Genomic DNA, 15,178 nt, shown 5'->3' on the forward strand with positions numbered 1-15,178 from the left:
GTATCGGTACTTCGGGAAATGAGTATTGAAACCGTTTTAAATATTCAGTATCGATATGTATCGATACTTCGATATTTTTGACAACACTACAAGCTACTGCATCAAAGTTACTACTAAATATTCAACATTCTCTTTTGAGACTCCGCTTCAGACTCTTATCATTTGGCACTAAAAGCTAAACATTGTCACCGATATGGCTGTCCGCAACATGTCATTAATTGTGTACGCGAGGTGGTCGCTCAGTGACGACGCTAACATGAGCTAGGTTAGCTAGCATGAGCTACCGGGAGGCAGAAGACTTAACGTTACTGTTGAAAATGTGATTTACGTTGGAATACTCCTTTGCCAACTTGCTGTACTTTGCTTGCAGGTCTGCAGCCATTATTGCTGGATTATGAATAGCCCCAACTTTAGCCAACGTAACGTTATGGCTAAACCTTTAACGTTAGGTAACGCTAGCTTTCGGTTAGCTGTTCAATGCTAATAACACCACCAAGCGAACCCATTACAGCTCCCCGTCAACAGCGCTCTGTCGGGACGATGTGGCATTTAAGAAAGTATCTGCTGTTAAAATGACACAAACATTCGTTTTGTGGCATTAACGTTATATAGTTAGTGTTACACCTTCAATAATATCAGCATATTATTTACCCGAAGATAGCAAGCAAGCAAGCAAGGCATTACTCCGTTGTTCATAGCTCAGTTCCATTCCGTACCCAACTACCCATTCTGCAATCTGTTAATAAAGTTTTCAACCAGACAAATGTATAGAAAGGCTTTGTTTTATTATAACATTTGTTGCAGTAAAATCATTGTGTCTCGTTTGGTCATCCTGTGGAGCGATGGTTGGCGGGCAGCTAACGTATTAGCTACGTTAAGTTTGTTGTGCTCTTGCAAGCAGATCATTTCAATGGCAGCATGCCCCGAAGTAAAAAATGAATAAACGCTTGCCGATTGGTGGTAAGAACAGCAGGAGGTGGGTGCTAGCGGTGTGGCGTAATTGGCCGAATCAACTGTCAATCAAAATGGTTCTATTGCATTGGTTGAAAACTCTGGTTGAGAGAATAGTATCCATCTGCAGGCCGCCAGAGCGGCCAGACGATACTGGGAGAGGGATATAATAATAATAGTGATACATGGCATGGTGGAATTAATACCATAAACATATTTCTTGATGTTTCCTTTTTTTAAGTAAGTAAAGAGGCCTACAAATACAAACATACATATACAAATATACAGTAGTTTCATTAATAAAATATATATATTAAAAAATAAAATATTAAAAAAAATAAATAAAAAGAAAATTACAAATACTTATTTTTTGCCACAAGTATCGGTATCGGTATTAGGGATGCACGATATTGATTTTTTGACACACCGATACCGATAACTTTATGCTCCTCAAGCCGATACCGATAACCGATATTTATTGTATTATAATATTTTTTTTAACTGTATATATATAATATATATATATATTATTTTTTTTTATCAATTTTTTTTTTTTTAGTATTTATAAGCTCCGACGTCATCGGTACTGCTATCGGTACTCGAGAAATTATGGAGGTTTTTTTTGACGAATTTAAACGTCGCAAACTAATCTTGTTGGCCGTTGTCTATTATCTCTCCTGCCTCTGTCTCTGCCTGCGAGCGGGCTCCCTCCCACACACACACACACTCACTCACACACACACACACTCACTCACACGGGTGCTGCGCTGCCGACTCAGTACAGACAGCTCTGCTCTCATAATGGCGGAGAGAACGAAATGTTCAAAAGTCTGGGTCTATTTTACTAAAGTCGATGCTGACAACGCTCGTGCACAAGTGCAACAAGACATTTGCCAGTAATGTATAAGCGCTGGTACTTGTCAATGTGGCTGGCGGGGAGATAACGTTAGCTCCGAGTAGAGTAATGGCTGACAATCCGGAGGTAAATAAACGAACGAGAGCTTCTGATTGGTGGTAAGAAGAAGAGGTGGGTGCAAGCCGTGGGACGTAATTGGCAGATCGACTGTCTGTCTCCGAATGTAACGTGACTACGTCACAGCCAAGAAAGGGAGCGCTCGATTTGTGAAAAACTCCCTGTTCCTAAACCACACGCTATCAGTTTTACCACAGTACTGGCAAAACGGGAGGAGGCTATAATAAAAACAAGCGCCCTTCATCCAAATCCACCCACACCGGATTTCTTTTAACCAAAAAATGTATTATATGTTATCGGAGCTATCAATAACGTTATCGAGTTTATCGGGATGACGTCATAATTGCTGATATCGGCCCGATAATTATCGGCCCGATAATTATCGTGCATCCCTAATCGGTATCGGCCGATTGTGTTAGTTGAACAATCGGTATCTGTGGCCAATTTTCATATCGGTGCATCCCTACACTCAATCTTTCATTGTTCCATCCAGCCTTACAACCTGGATGGAAAGCACTCTGAGATATCGCTCTCCTTCCATCATGTGATCCTAATTAAACTACAAAGGACTGTTCTCTGTGTCTGTGTCCGCTCTCTGACCGGGGTGTGCCGTTCTGGATGAAGTGGCTCCAGCAAACATTGCAAACAAACATTATATCTTCAATACGCGCACAGTGAAATAGGCAATGGAAAGCTGGCGCATTGACTACAGGGATGAGGGTAATGGCTGGCGCTGAAAGTGTTAATGAACTGTACAAAATATTTATTCAATATCGTCATATCGCCCACCCTAATATGACGTAGCCTAATTTTCCTTTTGGTTCCTTGGTTTGGACTTCCATTGGACCTCAGGTGTAAGATCTAGCCTACAGGCTGTGCCAGTCTAGAAATGTACCATAGATATGCCTCTCACTTGTTAGCAGTGACCCGTTTGGTATGCCGAGTAGCAGCAAGTTGATCAATGCAGAGTGCATACAGTATGCTGCTTATCAAAACTACAACCAGATCACCATCTGGATGGGCCAGAGAATTTGTGGATGGGCCAAATTGTAACTTGTTCCAATTTATATTGTATAATGTTTTTATTGCCATATAGATGAACAATAGATTCAATTTAACAGAACAATCTGAACAATAGCTGCCCATCTAGTAGGGCTGGGCGATATGACGATATTATATAAATATCGGGTACAGTTCATTAACGATACACTTTTTCAACGTATCGTGGATATCGTGATGTTTTGCCCAAGAGGATTGTGTCGCGTCAATCTGTCCACACGTTACTCGTTCATATCTCAGCCCGTGCTGAGATATGCCCATTCCGCGGTCTGTTAATAAAGTTTTCAATCAGACAGATGTATGGAAAGGCTTTTATTATAACATTCGTTGTAGTAAAATCATTATGCCTCATTTAGTCATCCTGTAGAGCACTGGTCTCCTACTCGACGGCCGCAGGGAGCTAACGTTAGTAGCTTTGTTGACGTTGTTCAGCACACAGGACATTCAGGAAGTCAGGAAGCTTGCCGATTGGTGCTAAGAACAGCAGGGCGGGTGCAAGCGCTGTGATGTAATTGGCAGACTCGACTGTCAATCAAAATTATTATGTTTCCGTCAGAATGAATGAGTGAAGACTTTGTTAAAGGGTTGCAGAATGGGTACAATACAGTACAGGAGGATGAAGACCAGAAAAAGACTTTCGACTTTTTTACATAAGGGTCCTCCATTTTCAATTCATCAAAACATTTAGAGACATACATATATACAGTAGTTTCATAAAAATGCTAAAATGCTATTGATTGATTGATTTAAAACGTTATTAACATATTGCAGAATGGGTACAGTACAGCTCAATACATACAATTGTTAAGGGGATGCAGACCAGAGAAAGACTTTAGTCTTGTTTACATCAGGGTCCCCCATTTTCAATTAATCATATTTCATATCTAAATCATATAATATCTCATTGCTAAATATATGCAATATATAATCTAATAATCTAAATCTAATATATAATATAAAAATGCTAAATGCATGGGTATTTTATTTTGTCTTTAATGTTAGCTTGCAAAATCAAATACTGTCTTGGTAAGCCTCATAATGAATTGTTTGGGGTAAAAAAGAAAAACATTGTGATGTGTATCGTGTATCGCCGAAAGGTCAGAAAATATCGTGATATCATATTTAGGCCATATCGCCCAGCCCTACCATCTAGTATACTGTACAATACAACACCATTCCACCTTGTTGGTGTAAGATTTACCACTGTTCAGCCTACTCAAAGGTGAAGTCATGATTGTAATGCACATAGTCACTCGAAAAAGAAAATCATATCCACACTATCAATTCATGTTGGTATTATTTCATTCCTTCTAATCTGTTATTTTTGCTTTAGCCTTCCATAATAAAAATAAAAATGACATCAAATTCAAGCTGTCAATCATCAAATTGGCAGAGCAAAACATTCTCTCTGAATGTCACCAATGCATGTTGAACAAACTAAGTAAATGTTGAGACATTCAATATGTAAAATGCCATATCTCTGGTTATATTTGGACTAGAACAATAACGTTGGTATCACTGGAAAGGTAACATTCTCCAATGTCTTTTCATAATGGCGGATATTAAATGTAGGGGTGCTACAGCTGCCCTAAAAGTGTTCTAATAACGTTGATGCCTGCCGTGGCCGGTAGGGGGAGAATTTGCAGTGGCCCAATATACAGATTTCTTCTAAATATATTAGGTGCTGCCTTTTATCACACAATGCACAATTCTGTTGAAAATTGGAGCTAAGCTGCACCACTATATTGTCTTCACAGCCTATATGACACACCCAACCAACTTTTCAGGTTCCGAACCAATTTATTTTCGGTCTGAACACGCCAGTCGGGAACCAGAACCAGCACGGAGCCCTGCTGGTGTGAAAGCCTAAGAGTGAACAAACGCACCCAATATATAACCAATAATACAGAGACTCATCTACTACCATGAATTATCCAAACAACATCCGCAGAACATGAACCCATGGGCCACTAGTGTGATTCTGCCAAGTGGATGATTCCACTTTAAATGGTGAGCAAGTCATTTGCTGCCCAGAGCATGGTGGGAGAGCTTGCAGCATTGTAGGGTGGGACAAAGGTTGCGCTCAGGTCAACTTTGCTGTATTCTCACGTGGAGAGCCAATCACATCTGCCAAACAGTACAAGGCTGCAACTCTGGCACCTTCATAATCAACATGGAAATGTCTTAGTGAAACTTAATAATAAAAAAATGCAATTGATAAGAAAAATACTTTGACTATAGTCAATAGTAAATTAACTTAGAACATGCACTTAGAGCTGCGTCATGTTCAATTGAGCAAACAGCTGACATTTAAAAATACCAGTCTTGTTTTCTTTTTGTTTTCTTTTATCTTTGGCAAGTGTACATTTGATCAAAAGTGGTGTTGAAAATGTTAATCATGTCGACCCACACATCAGACCAAAACAAATCATAAACAAAGTGCAACTCATTATGAATTGAAAATGGGGGACCCTGATGTAAACAAGACAAAAGTCTTTCTCTGGTCTGCATCCCCTTAACAATTTTGTGTATTGAGCCGTACTGTATTGTACCCATTCTGCAAATAACGTTTTCATTCATTCATTCAGTACCAAGTGGGGCTATTTTGCCTAGAGGTCGCTGTTTGACGACATTACAAAATCTACCTTTAATTCAGTTTAGCCAATTCTTCCAAGTGACGTGTGCAGGCGGACATACTTTCCTTTGATGTAGAGAACACGTCATTTCCCCAGTCTACTACTTCAGACGACATGCACGAACTCTTGTGACAGAGACGTTAGCGTTAAATGAGGATACCGACCGTATACATATATGACCTCATGCACCTCATGCACCTCATGGTACCAAAGCACCTCAAAGGCGCTAAAAACAAAATTACAAACATCTCAAAACAAACTGGTCAGACTACTGCTTGACCTTACTCCTAGAACCCACCTCACCCCTGCCCACTTCGACAACCTAGGATGGCTTAGAGTAGACGACAGAGTACAACAACTTGCAATGGGCCTGGTCTACAAGATACACTACACGACCAAGGTACCCATGTACATGTCAAAATACTTCCCAAAGGTCAGTGAATACCACGATCACAACACCAGAGGGAGCTCCACAAATCATGTCAAACCCAGATTCGGCTCAAATAAGGGACTAAACACGTTTCGCAATTATGCCACATCAATGTGGAACGCCCTACCCAAAGCTGTAAAGGAATGTGGATCACTACCCACTTTCAAAACCTCTCTCAAGGGACACCTACGGGAGACTGCAATTCAACACTGGCCCCTGTAAATATCCTAACCCAATCATTCCAACCCCCTCCAATGTACAGTCATTTACCTAGTATGGTTTTGTCAATAGTTCAATGTACAATTGTGTTTGTTTGTACAGTGTCTCCTCCCCCCCCCCCTCAATGTACAGTGTTACTTGTTTATACAGTATGCCCCCCGCCCCCCCCCCCCCCCCCCAACCACCTCCAATGTAAATTACCCAGTATGGTTGTCAATATCCCAATGTACCCAACCCCCCCCACCCAACCTCCAATGTACAGTTTCTACGTCAAATGTATATACTCCCTTTTCTTGACTCCTTCTGTATCACAAACAGTACTGTATTTGCAAATCTGGTATGTCATAAATGTATAGATGTAGCAGTACTGACTATCTGTATGTCATGTATGTCATATATGTCTATATGAATTGAAAATGGGGGACCCTGATGGAAACAAGACAAACGTCTTTCTCAGGTCTGCATCCCCTTAACAATTGTATGTATTGAGCCGTACTGTATTGTACCCATTCTGCAATCTGTTAAATAAAGTTTTCATTCATTCATTCATTCATTCATTCATTCATTCATGACCCAGCAAAGGTTTCTGCCCAAAGGCTAGAATTATCTTATTCTACTAGTCGTAACGTTTGAAAGTACAGTCCACACTCGCGGCCTCGACATGGTACACATGGCAATTGTTGTGGTTACGCGCCAACGATAAACGTGTAACTAGCCGAACGGAAGAAGTTACGTTACGTTACGTTTGCAGTCCAGTAAACACACACCCACGCAGGCAAACATATGAAATTACTTACATTCAACAACATCCAGTACAATTTGCAATAAAGAATAGTAGCGTTTGTCCTTTCTGAAACGGCACAGCTGAAGAAATTAACCACGACAGAGAAGACTCAATAATTGGTACACAGTCAATGTTATTATACTATACAACAAATATTGACCCGTGTTCCGCTGAGATGGTTCCGCTAGCGACAGCAACAATAAGACTTCCGGTCGGACCGTTTCAAAATAAAAGAACGATTCTGAAGTCTAGAGTTTGATTGATTGATTGAAAATTGTATTATTGCAGAATGGGTACAATACAGTACAGCTCAATATACACAAACACAATTGTTAAGGGGATGCAGACCAGAGAAAGACTTTAGTATTGTCAGGGTCCCCCATTTTCAATTCATCATAACATTTATGACATACACGACATACAGATATACAGTACTGTTACATCCAGACATTTATGACATACATACAACAAGATACTATATAAATAATATACAGTACTAGCAGTTGTTCTCAAACGTTTTCATGTCAAGGAGCTGCAAATGTATGAAATCGACATGTTGTGTCAGGGACCCCATATGATTTAGTCAAGAATTCCATAACTTTGTACTACAAAGTTTGTAGGATGTATGTACACATAATGTTGGTGAGGCTGAGTGAGACCTATGAACAGAATAGTCATTCTGTAGTAAATGGCTGCATTTATATAGCTTTTTTATTCTAAGCGCTTTACAATTTGTTCCTCACATTTTACCCATTCACTCACACATTCAGACACCGATGGCAGAGGCAACCATGCAAGGTGCCAACCTGCTCATCTGGAGCAATTAGGGGTTAAGTGTCTTGCTCAAGGACACTTCGACCCGCTGCCCGGGAGGAGCAGGAATAGAACCGGCAACCTCCGGATTACCAGTCGACTGCTCTACCTCCTGGAATCCCCTAAAGGACACCTGGGGGTCCCCGGACCCCACTTTCAGAACCACTGGTTGAGCACATAGTTATTGAAAAGGCTATATTTTCCACATTAAAACAACAAACTAAGCATTAAAACTAACCTATGTAATACAAATCACGTTTTTGCATGATAATAAGTATAAAATGTTTCATAAAACGTATCAGTACCTAAATGGTTAATGCTGGTTATTGGAGTGCACAGGCTATATAGATTGGACACTATATGGGTAAATTTGCACTGTGTCAGCATGAAAACTATATCACACCGTTCGGGAAGACCACAGCTTGCATTAGATACCACTTATAGGTAAAAGCTGTGTCAGAATTTTTTTTGCTGGCTTTTATAATCACTCATGGATCACATGTATAGCCTACCCTTTTTCCTTGTAACACCCCATATGAACACCTATAAACGTATTGGAAGTTGAAGATAGATTATGTCAGATTTATCATGGAGATGGAAACATTTGGAGAAATATATGATCCTCAACTTAATCTGCTGGGGAGAGTGATGCATGGTAAGTGACAGCAGGGCTATTGACTCACAACAGACGGCAGACTTCATAACTGCCTATGCCCATAGTCAAACCCCCCAGCGTTTGGCTCTTACTGAGACCTGGATAATGCCAGATAACTCAATGACACCTGCAGCTTTATCAACAACCCTCTAGACATGGTGGAGGCACTGGTCTTCTGACCTCTCCCTCATGGACTGCAAGCTTACTACCACCTGATCTCTCAATATCTGAAGAAGAAAAAAACTAACCCTCTTACTTACTGTTTTTTTTTTACTATTATGTACCCTAATACTATTTATTTACTTATACTACTATCTTGCTAATATGTCTATACTACTATGCACTCAGAGTGTAACAATCAAGCTCGATACTATTTGACGAACAATGCCACTTACCCTTAGAGGACAGAGATGTACCCCTCCTGGTGACATGTTGTTCACAACCTGTAAATCGCTTTGGATAAAAGTCAGCTAAATTACTAAATTGTAATTGTAACACTGCGTGGATGTGTTTTACTGTTCTTGAGTGTGTTCAGAATGGGATACTAAACACTACATACTCTGTGTGTACTGCATACTACATGCACACCACTGCGATATGAAAGTATGCATCTAACCAATCCAATATGATGTACTTCAGCAACTGGGGGATGGGCAGATGTCACTTCTGGATGAGGTGCGCTGAAATACCAAAGCTACTGAGCCCGGCAGTCACCAGCATCTCTATTGTGGTCTGCGGTCGCCTTTAGCCTACTATGCTTTAATAAATTAGCTCATCTAAATGGTTATATTTAGATCAAGTGCTTTATACATTATGTAAACATTATGTTTTACATGTGTTCAGTATCAGCATGATGTCCTGCATTTGGATCATATGGATTTGGCCACTGTTTTTATTGCCACAAACTTTAGTCCAACTTCCCAGGTGAGAATAATTTAAACCACAATAAGAGAATCACAAGAACAACTCTTACCTTATCAATGAAGAAAGTTTATATCTCTTAGTCTATGTACTAATAAAGTACAGAACTACTATCTGCCAATTGCAGCTGCGTCCTTCAGACAACTTAGTCACAGCTAAGTTATCTGTAACTAGCTGATCTATGTACCCCAGTGTTCCAAGTAGGAGGATCCACATACATATTTTGGTTGACCAATTGCTACTTCTTCTTATTGATCATTGGATGACTTGATTAATGATGCAAATAGTATCTTGTCCAATCATATTTTGATATGACTAGGCCCGGTGAGGCCAGTTTTGGGTACATTTTTGTAACGTCAAACCTTGAATCCAGCTGTATACTTGATATTGTTCACTTGCCACTTGTTCTGGGCGTTGGGCCAACAAAGAGTCTGATTGAGTAAATACAGCAGAGGATGTTTTGGCGCCTCCTACTGGCGACCTTGTGTATGTGGAGCCCCCTAAGGGTAAGTTATTATAATAATTATATTATACTTGAAAAAGACCGGAAGGGTCGAAACGTTGTATCTACTGCTATTATTTGTCAATTAAAACACCTTGGAGCATTAAAAGTGAGTTGCGAGCCCCGCTTTGTTTTATGTACTGTTTTTACAGTTTGGCTTTGCGTTATTTATTTTTTCTGTAAGTTATTATAATAGTAGTAGTAGTAGTAGTAGTAGTAGTAGTAGTAGTAGTAGTAGTAGTAGTAGTGAGTAGTAGTAGTAGTAGTAGTAGTAGTAGTAGTTTATTCAGTCATCTCACACAATACAATATACACCATCATTTAACAATATTTGATTTTACAGTGACTGAAAAGGTACAGATTGACAAGCTAAAAAGCGATTGGTTTTGATAGTTTATCAGTGAGCTGGATGCAATCCTACCTTGAGGGGAGAGAACAGATGGTGGAGGTAAACGGTACTCTATCCCCCCCCCCCCTCACAGTGAGCTGTGGTGTTCCACAAGGAAGCATACTAGGACCGCTACTGTTCCTAATTTATGCAAATGGAATGTCGTCAGCTTGTGACTGCAACTTGTTCTTGTTCGCGGACGACTCAGCCCTGCTGGTCTCTGACAAGAACAAGTTACAGGTTGAAAAAACCCTCAGCTCAGAACTCGGCAGAATCTGCACCTGGCTCGCTGATAACAAACTATCATTACACCTGGGTAAAACAGAGTCCATTCTCTTCGGATCAAATAACAAACTCAGCAAGACCGACGGCTTCTCAGTTACAGTGGGTGACAATATTGTGACAATATTGTCACAAGGAAAGATGAAATTACATACCTAGGTTCCATCCTAGAGGCAAATCTTTCCTGTGACAAAATGGCATCCAAGGTAATAAAAAAAGTCAACCAACAAACTAGATTCTTGTACCGGATCTCCTCTCTACAAGAATACCCTGAAGACTCTGGCAGGAGCACTCATTCAAGGGTACTATGACTATGCTTGCACCTCGTGGTACCAAAGCACCTCAAAGGCGCTAAAAACAAGATTACAAACATCACAAAACAAACTGGTCAGACTACTACTTGACCTTACTCCTAGAACCCACCTCACCCCTGCCCACTTTGACTACTTAGGATGGCTTAGAGTAGACGACAGAGTACAGCAACTTGCAATGGGCCTGGTCTACAAGATACACTATACGACTAAGGTACCCATGTACATGTCAAAATACTTCCCAAAGGTCAGTGAATACCACGACCACAACACCAGATGAAGCTCAACAAATCATGTTAAACCCAGATTCGGCTCAAACAAGGGACTAAGCACGTTTCGCAATTATGCCACATCAATGTGGAACGTCCTACCCAAAGCTGTAAAGGAATGTGAATCCCTACCCACATTCAAAACCGCTCTAAAAGAGCACCTACGGGAGGCTGCAATTCGAAACTGGCCACCGTAAATGTCCAAACCCCCCCACCCCCACTCCCTCCTAATAGACAGTCTCCTCCCCACCGTATGTATATATTCTCTCCCCACCGTATTTATATTTCTCTCCCACCCACCCACCCCCTCCTAATGTACAGTCTCCTCCCCACCGTATGTATATATTCTTTCCCCACTGTATGTATATTTCTCTCCCACCCACCCACCCACCCACCCACCCCCTCCTAATGTACAGTCGCCTCCCCATCATATGTATATACTCTCTGTCAGGATCTATGGGTAACAGTACTGTATATTTGCATATCATATATGTCACAAATGTAACAGTACTATATACCTGTATGTCATGTGTCCCTATGCCATAAATGGCATGATGTCATGTATGTTGTGTATGTCATAAATGTCACTATGAATTGAAAATGGGGGACCCTGATGTAAACAAGACAAACGTCTTTCTCTGGTCTGCATCCCCTTAACAATTGTGTGTATTGAGCCGTACTGTATTGTACCTATTCTGCAATCTGTTAAATAAAGTTTTCATTCATTCATTCATTCATTCATTCATTCATTCATTCATTCATTCATTCATTCATTCATTCATTCATTCATTCACAGACTGAAGCATAATGCTTATTATGCCTGTCCTATATTCTTAACAAAATTAAGACTCCAAAACAATATTCTAAAAGAAAATAGCAAAAAACTGTATTATTCACCCTTGTAGTTTTCAAAAATAACTTTACAAACCATTTTCTTAAAAACCAAAAGCGAATTACTCATTCTTAACTGTATATCAGCATTGTTCCACAAGTTAACCCCAATAATAGAAATACACCTCCTTTTAATCCCTTTCTTAGCTTTTTGAACAGTAAATGTACAATGCACATGTCAATTTCCATTACACCACCCTACCTCCCATTGAGGACTTTTAGACCCAAATGGGAGTAAAACTGTTTCTTAGTTAGGGGAGAAATGGGAATAATGAACTTTTCCTAGATACGCTCTTTGATCTCCACTCCTGAGCACTGCTGTCCTCACAGGGATGGAAGGGGGAATCCACAAATCCAGCCTGTAGCTGTGTTATTGCGACTCCCAAATCTTGAAATACTGCTGGTGTATTTCTTAATGATAGGGAAATTTACCAACACACTTCTCTCTTTCTAACACACACACACACACACATGCACAAACACACCATTTCTCCAACTCTCTCTCTTTTTACTATCACACACATACACACATGCACAATCGCATGCATGGCCTTCACTCCCAGACATATCTATCTATATCTACACACACTACGCCCCTCTCGCTCTCTCTCTCTCTCTACACATCGACTTGTACATACATGCACACACATAGGTGTCTATGTCATTATTCAGATATCTCTGTGCATCATATCTATAATTCTAGATATCTCTGTAATTCATATCATGTATGTCAATGCTCCACTTTAGTGATTGTTTAGTCTCTCCTAAATTAAAATTAAAATTAAATAAATACATTGTTAGCTCACCATTCTTTAGAGATCTAGACTAGGGCCATTGCTGTAACCTGAGTCTCTCCATGTTGCAACATGTCATTCTGTCAGTGTTGGAGCCAAAATGCCTTTCTGTTTATTTTGTTTTATTTGAACTCACGGTGCAGAGGTGTGGCGTTATCAGTCACCATGGTAACCATCACAGGGGGTGGTTACCCATTTATACTGATCAGTGGGTGACGAGCCCCAGGTGTGCAAGGGGAATAGCCAAACAGTTTTTGACCGTGTTCGTGATGATGTGCTGTATAGGTCGGCATTCAGTGTTATTAGTAAAAAGAGTTTTGTATATATTTTTTGGTTGATAATGGTCAATAAATGGATTGGCATATCCGAAATGATACGAGCACTCTGGACATTGAATTCTTCAAGCATGCGTCTAACTCAACTCAACCCACTTGCCCCTCGCAGTGTAGGCTTATAGGTAGAGGCTCTACAGTCAGTAAACTCCATCCTTAATCAAATTACTCTGTTGTCTGCCTCCGTGAATAATATCTGGTCAAATTATTCCACATCACTCAGGATAGCCTTTTTCCAGCCCTTGCCCTTGCTATGAGTGTAGCTTTTGAAATATGCTGCATAGCCCAACCGCATGAAGCACATGCTTGAACCCGTCTTCTCCACGAAGGAAGTCTCAGAGCCCCAGGTGCTCCGAATTCTAGGAGCAGTCAAAAGCTCCTTAGCTAAAGATGTGTTTGGGTTGGATTCCTCCTTCCTCAAACATCACAGAGAGTCTCTAGTGAGCCCCATCACCAAAATGGTCAACACCTCCATTCGAGACGCCATGTTCCCACAGGCCTGGAAATCAGCCATTATCGCTCCGATTTTCAAGGCAGGGGATGCTACAGAGGTTAGCAATTACAGACCTATTAGCATTCTTCCAGTAGTATCAAAGATAACAGAGAAGTGCATAGCAGAACAACTCATCACTCACCTTAATAACACTCCTTTCTCACTCCACCCCATGCAGTTCGGGTTTCGAGCGAAGCACTCAACCGAAACAGCAAACTGCTTCTTTCTGGGACCTTTCCTGGGACCTTTGTTGTTCAGTCTGTTCATAAACGACTTGCCCTCTGTCTGTGCTGGCACAACAGCCCAGATACAGATGTGCAGTGGTTTACGTGCACGCAAACAACAAAACCCAGGCAGCACACAAACTGAACGCAATAATGGCACGCACAGTAAAATGGCTCTCAGAAAACTGTCTCCACCTCAACGCAAAGAAAACAGTCTGCATCTTCTTCGAAAAAAGATCATCTGTAACACCTGACCCAGAAGTGTTTGCAGCAAAGAAGAGGCTTGAAGTAGTCAAAGATTTGAAATACCTCTGGATAACATTGGAGTCAAACCTCACCTTCAAAAAACAGGTAAAAAAAGTCACACATGCCGTAAAATTTAACATAGCCAATGTAACTGAAGGGTTACAAAACCCTGACTGTATTAAAGATTGTGATAGATTAAACCACTGCTAGTTATGTACTTAAATTACTGGCCAGACAGTACATCTAATATATGGCAGACACTCATAATAACACGGCACTGACAAAGAAATATCATTTGATGGTATTTATTATTATGCAGTAAATGTACAGATATGAGAATTAGGGTCGCGCTTGTATGGCGAAGAATATGCATAAGTCAGTCAGTAGCAGAAGTCAGTGAGAATAGAATAATTCCTACGATGGGGTACTAGGCTAACGCCGCCTGGCGTAGGATGGCAATTATAGGGGGCAACGCTGGTACCGCTGGAGACAATGGGTTCCTCCCAGAGTTGTAAGCTCTGGAGGAGAGAGGAATGTTCGGATACTCAGTCTGATCAATTGAAGAAGAAGGGGATTCACGTACAGAAGCCAGTCCTTGTAATCCAAAGCTCAGCATCAAAAGCAATAACTGTAATCCAATCGTCCTGTCTCAAACCCTGCCCCTTTTCTTGATCCTCCAATCACAGCTGTCGCTTACCTCTGACCTCGTACAAACAAAGGGGTACGAGGAAGTCAGAGGTAAGCGACAGCTGTGATTGGAGGATCAAGAAAAGAGGGCAGGGTTTTGAGACAGGTCCATTGCCCGATAGCAATGATGATAGCCAGCTAGCCTCGGTCCATGAGGCCAGCCCGAATGTAGATCCTTACGGTGGTTAAATCCAAACGACAGTGGAGATTAACGATGCTCTTCTCCAGGTAGTACGTTCCACAATCAATATAATCCAACCAATACTGGTTCTGCAATCGCCGCCGTCGGTTCTCCTGTGCACATGTCCAGTAGGTTCT

The 15,178-nt window shown here is 40.9% G+C and overlaps 1 protein-coding gene across 2 annotated transcripts in view; it reads right to left on the reverse strand.

Moving 5' to 3' along the window:
- Positions 1 to 7,147, reverse strand: part of LOC311242778 (uncharacterized protein) — a 50,880-nt gene extending 43,733 nt beyond the window's left edge. For both annotated transcript variants that reach the window (XM_084331810.1, XM_084331811.1), the window contains exon 1: positions 7,066 to 7,147. The gene's annotated coding sequence lies outside the window, so the exon portion shown is untranslated. The remainder of the gene's footprint in view (positions 1 to 7,065) is intronic.
- Positions 7,148 to 15,178: the final 8,031 nt, after the last annotated feature.

The sequence above is a fragment of the Notolepis coatsorum genome (genome assembly GCF_963971535.1).
Source record: "Notolepis coatsorum genome assembly, chromosome: 16".
Taxonomy (NCBI): Eukaryota; Metazoa; Chordata; class Actinopteri; order Aulopiformes; family Paralepididae; genus Notolepis; species Notolepis coatsorum.